The sequence below is a fragment of the Pipra filicauda genome, unplaced genomic scaffold (genome assembly GCF_003945595.2).
Source record: "Pipra filicauda isolate LSUMZ 115617 unplaced genomic scaffold, ASM394559v2 scaffold179_size1759329_pilon, whole genome shotgun sequence".
Taxonomy (NCBI): domain Eukaryota; kingdom Metazoa; phylum Chordata; class Aves; order Passeriformes; family Pipridae; genus Pipra; species Pipra filicauda.
The window spans coordinates 931,984-940,378 of record NW_024104286.1 but is presented as its reverse complement, the minus strand read 5'-3'; the positions used below and the strand labels follow the sequence as shown (position 1 = coordinate 940,378).

At 39.1% G+C, this 8,395-nt stretch overlaps 1 long non-coding RNA gene across 1 annotated transcript; it reads left to right on the top strand.

The window, feature by feature from the left end:
• Nucleotides 1-1,005: 1,005 nt before the first annotated feature.
• On the top strand, nt 1,006-6,712 carry LOC120322976. The gene is made up of 3 exons (XR_005562996.1): nt 1,006-1,050; nt 3,523-3,593; nt 6,681-6,712. It is a non-coding gene; the product is annotated as an uncharacterized LOC120322976 (long non-coding RNA).
• Nucleotides 6,713-8,395: the final 1,683 nt, after the last annotated feature.

Here is an 8,395-nt window from a genome sequence, read left to right as displayed (position 1 = left end):
GGGGACATCAGCCCCTGGCACAAACTGGTGCCACACACCTGCAGACACCCACCTTTCCCACTACTGCAGATGCTTTGGCCACACACACCTTCCCTTGGCTCTAGGTAAGATCAAAAATGTCCTCTGGTTTGTCACCTCGCCATCAGAGACTCCTGTGCATTATTATCCTTGGGGTTTTAATTAGCTGTTTGCTATAAGGGTACATTCCATTGCCAGTGTAATCACCCAATGATTCTGCCTAGGAAGTTCCTTTCCTAGCTGACTCATGTGCTAAAGACTCCAGTAAACTCAAGTTCTTCCTGAAATTTGGAGAGTCCTGTTCTTGACCAGAGAACGACTGAATTTCACAGGGAATATATCAGAGGGATATGAAATAACCTGATATCATGAGTAAAAAAAATAAAAAAAGTATGAGAAATGCATGCCTTTCACATTTTTCTAATCCAGTTGCAACCCTTAACACATTAACTTTTACTAAGCTTACCGTGTATTTGAACTGTAAAGGATACACAGCTCTTTTTGATGTTCTTATTCATGTGCCATTTGTGCTAAAAAACTAGACAGTTGGTTTTTTATTGTTTTTCACAGAGATCAGTTTCTCAATTCTTTTGAGTGACAAAATTTCCCATTTGTTTTGATCATTTGGGTTTTAATATAAAAGAATCATGCTAATTCCAAGTGGTTTTACACCTTTCAGTTCTGAACTCAGTGGATTTGTCTTCCTGTTTAAGCTGCCCTCAGAATTTCTGTTTCACTGTGAGGTCATATATCCCAGCTGGAGAAGTCATTCTAAACTGGCAGTTGCCTTTCATTTTTCAGAATCCTATGTGGAATTGCCTAGATAACTAAACTTGTTCAGTCTGCTTCTGAAATAGGAAGATGCAGATGTCAACAAATGGGTGAATCAGTCTCAGATTGCTCCGTACAGTGTTACATCAGGAGTAGGATGTTTTCCCTGAATGGCATGTCGGTTTGGGTGTGCTCCAAGACAACAGAAGGACCAGCATTGTGCCTTACCCTATTGTGTTGCAACACCATGGCTCTGCTAACGTGAGTTTAACTGTGAATGTAGATCATTTGCCTTAAGCACAGCTTTTCATTGACACTTATTAAAACTGAAATAACCCACTTTCTGGATACCTCAGGTTTGATATTTAAAACTGTTGAGAATGTTAAAGTCCTGCTGACATAAAAGGTGAATCCACTCCGAACAAACATGGTACTATGCAACATTAAAACACCCCGAGAACTCATTTTCTGAGTGTCTCAAATTTGGTACCTGGAATAAGTGGAACCTGGTGACTGTACACAGTGCTCTAGCTACACGTGTGTGAAAGAGGAGTGACTGCACCCACAGCAGGGGGCTGCTGCTTTAGGAAAAAAGTGACAGGACCACTCATGCGTTTGCATGGAAAGCCATACCGCAGAGAGAGCACCTGTTTTCCTAATCTCAATAAAAATCAATCAAATGGTGCAAACAGCAAAGAAGTTATTTGCACTCTGGACTCTACACTAGGTCTGTCAGAAAGACAGGACTTTTTGGTCTGATATATTAAAACACTGCCAGCTTTTAAGATGAGGTGGAAAGTTCAGCCTACACAGACGACAACTCTCCTTTGTCACCAGAGAGCTCAGAAGGAAAAATTATTACACTCAGTTGAAAATTTAAGCTGAATTAGAATCATGCCACCAGAAAGACTGTTTGCTCAGTTCTGCTTTCATAGTTACTGTCTTGATATTTGGGAGAGAGAGTAATAATGTGCCACAGTGTAGAGGAGCCTTCTCCAATTTATCCACTTGACTTCTTACATCTTTTCTTCCCATTTGAACTCTTGTAACATTCTCAATCAAAGGTCACAGGAGACACTGATACGCATGGAAACTTTATATATGGCAAGGCAAGGTTATCACACCTGACAAACCCAGGCTCTCTCTAATACTCAGAATCCCTCAGAAGAGAGACGCTGAACTTGGGGTCATTCCCATTTGTTTTCAAGCAAATTCTTATATCTACATACATTCATACCCCAGCTATATATACATTTGTATAAATTTATCCATATATATTTACTGTACCTATGTCTATATATATGCACATTTTGATTCAGCAAAAGCTAGACAGATTACAGCTACTCCCCGGTTAATTTTTTCAAGGGACTAAAAAGACCGTCTTGAAAAGAAAAAAAATAAAATTAATGGTTCCCATTTCCAATCCAAATGAATAAAATCTCTCCATTTTACACTGTACAACTGAATAATTCATTTTCAAAACAAAAACCTTTTCAAGTGTGTTTTGAAATGTTCATGGGAAAGACATCATATTTTATTCTGCCCTAGCTTTTGCTGTCTTGCTCAATATGACAAAAGTCACCAGCAAAAGAACAGGAATAAAATGTTGTCTCCTGGAGGATAAATCCTCTCACATCATTGCTGTGAGCCATCTGCCATGCATTTTTAAGCATCTTGCCCCTAACATCAGTATTAAGTGGCTGCAAGGAGCACTCAGCATCCCAGGCAGTTACCAACCGATTGGACTGACTTCTGGAAAATGCCCTTCTAACAGCCCCTTGCTGGGGTGAATCCAGTGAGCATGGCTATGCATTTGGAAAAAGAAAGGTCATCAAGGGGTGTGTTTTTTACAATGGTGCTGACTATGGCCTTGAATTTTGTTTAGCATGTGAATACCTTACATTTACTACCTGAGGATTTTAAAATAATTTTAGCTTTAAGGGAAAGCTGATGGATAAAACGAGACATAAAAAAGGTGAAAGAATCTACCTGGCTCTGGTAGACCTGCAGAAAGGGAATAAGCCACACGGAATTATTTCCTTCACTCCCATGGTTCAGTATGTAACCTCCTTCAGCCTCCACAGTGTTGTTACTTGGAAAGAGTCACATGATGCTCCCAAAAGCTGGGGATACTCTTAATGGCATTACTAGTATAACAAAATTGGCCTAAAAAATCACCTCTGCAAACACCTCTTACAAATGGTAAAACAAAACTCTCTCAAGCTGAAACAGATAAATAATGGGAAAAAATAACCCATTTCAGATCACAATTCTGACAACGCCATGTCAGCAAGAAAAATAATAGAAAGTTTAAGAACACTCAGCAACCTCTTGAGCATTTGTATCTTCTTTCCACGTCCCATCACACTTTACCTCTTTACCTTTACTTTTTCTCATTAAAGCTTTTGTGTTTTTTGTAAGGCATTTCTGATGTATTTTTTGCAGAGAAGCATATTTGCTTTTCTGTACAACACTATTTTACCTCTATCCTCTCTGTCCCCTTTCCTGATGCTTTTTTTGCCCTCACATTTATTATTTTATTTTCCCTTCCACCCCTTATTTTTGGGTTTGTTCTGGTTTGAATTACAAAGAAGTGATAAATTCTATTCAGTGTTATTAAAATGTTTCTTCTTGTATTCTGAGGTGTTGACCCCATTGTAGCTGAAGGCTCTTTTCAGGTCTAAATGGTGAATTTCTTCTAGTTTGACCTGCTGTCTCATATGTGTCCTTTAGTCACATGATACTGGAGCAGAAAAGACATGAAGATCCACTGTGGGATATAGAAAAGACCATAACCTTACAAAGTGAGTTTCTTTCAATTGCCTTTGACTGTGTGACTTTAGGGACACTTCTTCCTTCACAGGAGCACTGAGTGACACATAGGGTCTCACATTAAGCAAAGAAACACTCCTCAGTAACAAATATGAATTTGCCCTCTCTTCCTAAAAGTAAATGAAAAAACTCCAGCTGATATTCAAAGCAATAGGAGAAGAGTAAGGTTTTGATGTGTACACATATCATATGTATAGAGACACAAAATACGTAATCGTACTGAGAAGCACAGAAAGCATGTTACTAACCTCTGGCATATTAACAACTGAGCTGCTGAGTTCATTTGTGCCATCAAAGAATAATACTGTTTCATAAACACATGAAAAGGTCCATGCAGGGGAATGTTTGATCCTGGGGAGATCTCTCTCTAAGACACAATGGGTTTATTTTTTTATTTTTGCACATTTGCCTGCATTTTCTGGAAAAAAAGTGGGTTTTACTGAGAAGGGCAGCCTGCTCATGCTATAATCTATGTCACTGGTTAATCATGTGCCTTCTGAGCATAAGGGAGTTTTCACTCTCACCTGGCTCTAGCACCTTTGTTTTCTAAGGCAGCTTCCACTGCTTGAGGATAGTGCTCTTTGTCCATTTAAATTTTACTCGTTTACCCTTTAAAAATTTCCTGCTGAAAAAAGGTTGAACTGTGTAGTTTCGGTTTAGCTCCTGTTCAGTTTTCTTGTCAAAATCTCTATCCTCCATGCAATTAAAAAAAAAAAAAGACATTTAAATACTGAATAAGCATCATTCTTAAAATTGTCTGAAAGTTCAGCAGAGTTGTTAGGTCAAAGTGACTGTAGAGCAGCTGATTTCTGCCTGCCCTGGGGAAATAATGCCCTGGAGACCCATATTAACCTTCCAGTACCACAGCGATCAAATTATCCAAGCTTTCTGCAAACACTAGCTTTTGCCCCAAGATGACAGTGACCTGGTTGACTCTTCTCTATTCCCTCCTAAAGCACTGGTATAGGTATTGTGGAAAGCCTCCCTCTTGGGGCTAGAAATAAGAGAATCGCTCAATGTGTGACAATCTTATCAGTTCTCTCCCCTTTGACAATGAAGAAGTCATGTTAGTCAGTGGCTGAAAGACAGAAAACCATGACAAAATGTTTTGCTTTCAAGTTCAAAATACCTGACTACATGGAACAGGGAATCAGTGGGTGAAAAAACATTGTCAAGTTTCTTATTTGCTGCCATTTGTTGTTGCTGCTGGAGGATGGCAGAGCTAATACGGTTAAGGGAAATTTATTTTCAGTCTGCAGAACTTTGACTCAAGCAAGACACAAATCATGACACCAACACTGGCCTATATTCAATAACTGATGTGAAATTTGCAGTTCAGATTATTGTTTCTTGTCGTGTACAAATTCATGGAGGGGGTGAGGGAAAAAAGCAAAGCAAAGGGAGAGAAGAGGAAGAAATAAAAGGCTTAACTTTGTCACAGGCTTACTCTTGCTCTAGCAAACAGCAAAAATCTCCAATTTCCATTGCCTGTGGCTAGATTTCAAAGTAAAATTCACCATGACATTTCCTGTGTTCAGAGGTCACCACTGGCTGAGTCAAGTCACCACAAGCCATCTCTATTACCTGTTCTTAGGACTGGTAAAATCAGTGCTTTTAAGTAAAGAATATGAAGACCTAAGCATAAACATAATTCTAGGTCCCCAGACAAAATGAAATTAACTGTGTGCGCGTATGAGAGAGAGAAGACCTTTCTCCACTCCAAATTACTTCCTGATCTACTTCATACTGATTCAAATACTGTGAATACTTACATCCGTTGCTTTTGGATGCAGCAATGTTGACTGTCATTCAAAAACTCATTAAGAAGCCAGTAGATATCTCCATTTCAAATAACAAGTAATGACATCAAGAAAATCTGATAACTTGTCAAAGAAAAAGCATGTAAGACATGCAAAAACAGTGGCCTTCTTTAGTTCTCCATGATGGAACAGGACTCATTATATGCTCCCTCTTCCTTGACACACACATGCCTTTGTGTGAAAGGGCAGCTTGAAGGGAAAGGGCAACACGGGGCAGAAGGCAATACCTGAAGAAACAAACCAGGTAAAAGAGACAAGACAGGGTAACGTGAGCATATCTATTTAATGTACATATATTTTCATCAGCTAATAGTTAGCCCTAAATTCAAAGATGGAGCTGACAATGCTTGTGAGCACATGCATAATACCTGCTGTCAAACAGAGCTGCTCTGCAGAAGGCGGTGGCAATCGTGATCTCTTGGAACCACTTAATGTGAAAGGTAGAAATGCAATATAAAAAGGAAAATAATATGAGGCAATAGTTTTTCACACCCAACCAAAAACTCATGTCAGGTGCTCTGGCAATGAATGCTACAGTAATATAATTTCCAATGTAAATCACAGTTTATATTAAAAAGGTAAAGAAAGGGAAAAAAAGGAAAAAGAAAGAAAAAGTTTAAGCTTTCATACATGCTAGTAACTTTTACATGTGTCTTCCATGTACAAGTGTATATAGATATAAATACATGTGTAAGCATTACATGTGTGCACTAATATATGAATACCCCAAATATCATAAAATTGAGGTAGATAAAAACCCTCTTTCTTTCAAAAGTGAAAGCAAAAGCTTCTTGTAGTCTACAGAACAAAATACAGAGGGAAAAAAAGAGGTTACAGTTCAGAAAATCGGTGTGCTGTGCATACCATTTTGTGTGACATAAGGTCTACATGTCCATGGCTCAGACTCATATTTCTAAGTGCATGTGTAAAACAGCTCAGACAAAATCTCTGTACATGTGGTTGGGGAAGACAGTGGAGCTGAGCCAGCAACAGTGTCGTTCTGTTGTAGGATGAGCTGGTACAACTGTATTGCCAGTGTGGGAAAGGCCTCCAGATCTTTGTAACTCTCTGATAGTGGCTTAACTGATTTCACTGTGGTAGGCAAACAGCAGTGAGCTTCCTGTACTGTTTTCATTCCTGGTGTTCTCCTATAAAGTCATTGAACTTTTTCTGTGGGAGATAAAAAATCCCCTTGGAATGCATCTTAAAAAAATCTATTTGACCTCTCTTTTACTCCAGGGTCATAAACAGCTCTGATGCTCAGAGAAGGCTGCAACCTTCAAGACAGTTCAACCAGCAAGAAGATGACTTCTACCTTCTGTATATGCAAAACAGGATGCCTGAGCATGCCTTTTAATTGCCTCTGCTGCCTATTTCAGTAAAGGAACTGCACTGCTGTGCCTCACAGGAAGTGACTTCTTCTCCTGCCCCCCGCCCCTCCCAACCGATGGAAAAAGGCTCAGTCCCAAGTCCCACAATTCATCAGGAAAAATGAAACCAAAATGTAGAGCTGAGGGAACAGAAACTTTAAGATTTTTTTCTTCTAATGAACTGCCACACTGCACATATTTGGAATGTAGGCCAAGATTTCATATTTTTTTAAAAAATTGACTAATGGGAACTGCTGATGACTAGTGCATTGCTGGTTTAGTTTTGCAGCTAGGCACCTAAATACAAAGGGACCTCAGAAATACAGCTTTGGTAAGGATGAGCATATGATTTCAGATTGCTCCTTGCTACCAAAATATACACTTGAATCAAATTCGCAATGAAAGAGTTAATATAATTGTTGGGCCCTGGTCTAGTCTGAGTCTTTGTTTTTACAGGGCTTATCTGAGCTACATCATTTTCTTATTTATACTAGAACCCCCAAAATATGTCTCCTGTTGCGTGCACACTGGAACCTCACTATGGAAAGTTATCAATAAAAGTGTTTACTGTTTTAACCCTGAGTGACCAAATCCAATTTTATGCCCTGTACCGAATGTTCCTCTGAACGATTCAAGGAAAATTAATGTTACTTAGCCTGAGGCTAGAAGCAACAAGAGAATTAGCATGCATGTCACTGTGTTCAAATCCCTACAAAAGTTGACAATTCTATTTGCAAGTATAATTCCAGACTGTCCAGGGACATGACAGACAAGCAGGTGCAGACTAGCCTGAAAAGGAAGCTGCTCTAAGGCAGCACATGTAACACAAGCAGAGTGAATCTCCCCACTTCCCTGGAAAGATTTTAAGGACATGCTTTAATGAATTGTTTGACACAAACCTGAGTATATTAAAGAAGAGAGGCAACAGAAGGTAAGCAAAGTATTAGTCTGTGCATCCTTTCCAAGCCTTCTTTTTGCCAAGGCAGCAATAGCCTTGTTGTCTCCTCTGGAAAACTGGGGAACTGAACATTCACATTATAAAGCAATGAAAGAAGAGCACTTACTAAAATAATTCAGGGAAAACACTGATGGTACTGGAATTCACTAGCAAGGAACAGCTTTTGTAGCTGGCTAAATGCAGGAGGGAGGCTTGACAGAGGCCATTTTGGCAGAAAAACTAGATGTTATGTTCAGTGTATTCTGAACAAGTACTTGGCACACAAAGTGAACTCAGTTGAATGTATTCAAGGAGCAACAAGCTGTGAAATGTGTGTTTAGCTTAGTAGATTGGCAACAGTAGCTTCAGTCAAAGAAAGGACCACCTAGTTTCTTCTGTTTGGAGGTCTTGCCTACTACAGTTTGTCACAGACAGATTATATACAGTTCATATAGCTGGTTTTTTTCCAGTAATTTGCCTATTAATAAAGACAAGGTTGACTTTCCAATGAAGCATTTATATTACTCAGAAATTAAATAACTTGGTAAACCTCGTTAGAAATTGTCCCTACAGAACATGGTACGTTTTTGCTCAATCATCTATGTAGCATTGGTTTTAACCCCTGACACAGTGAAGGCCATGGCCAT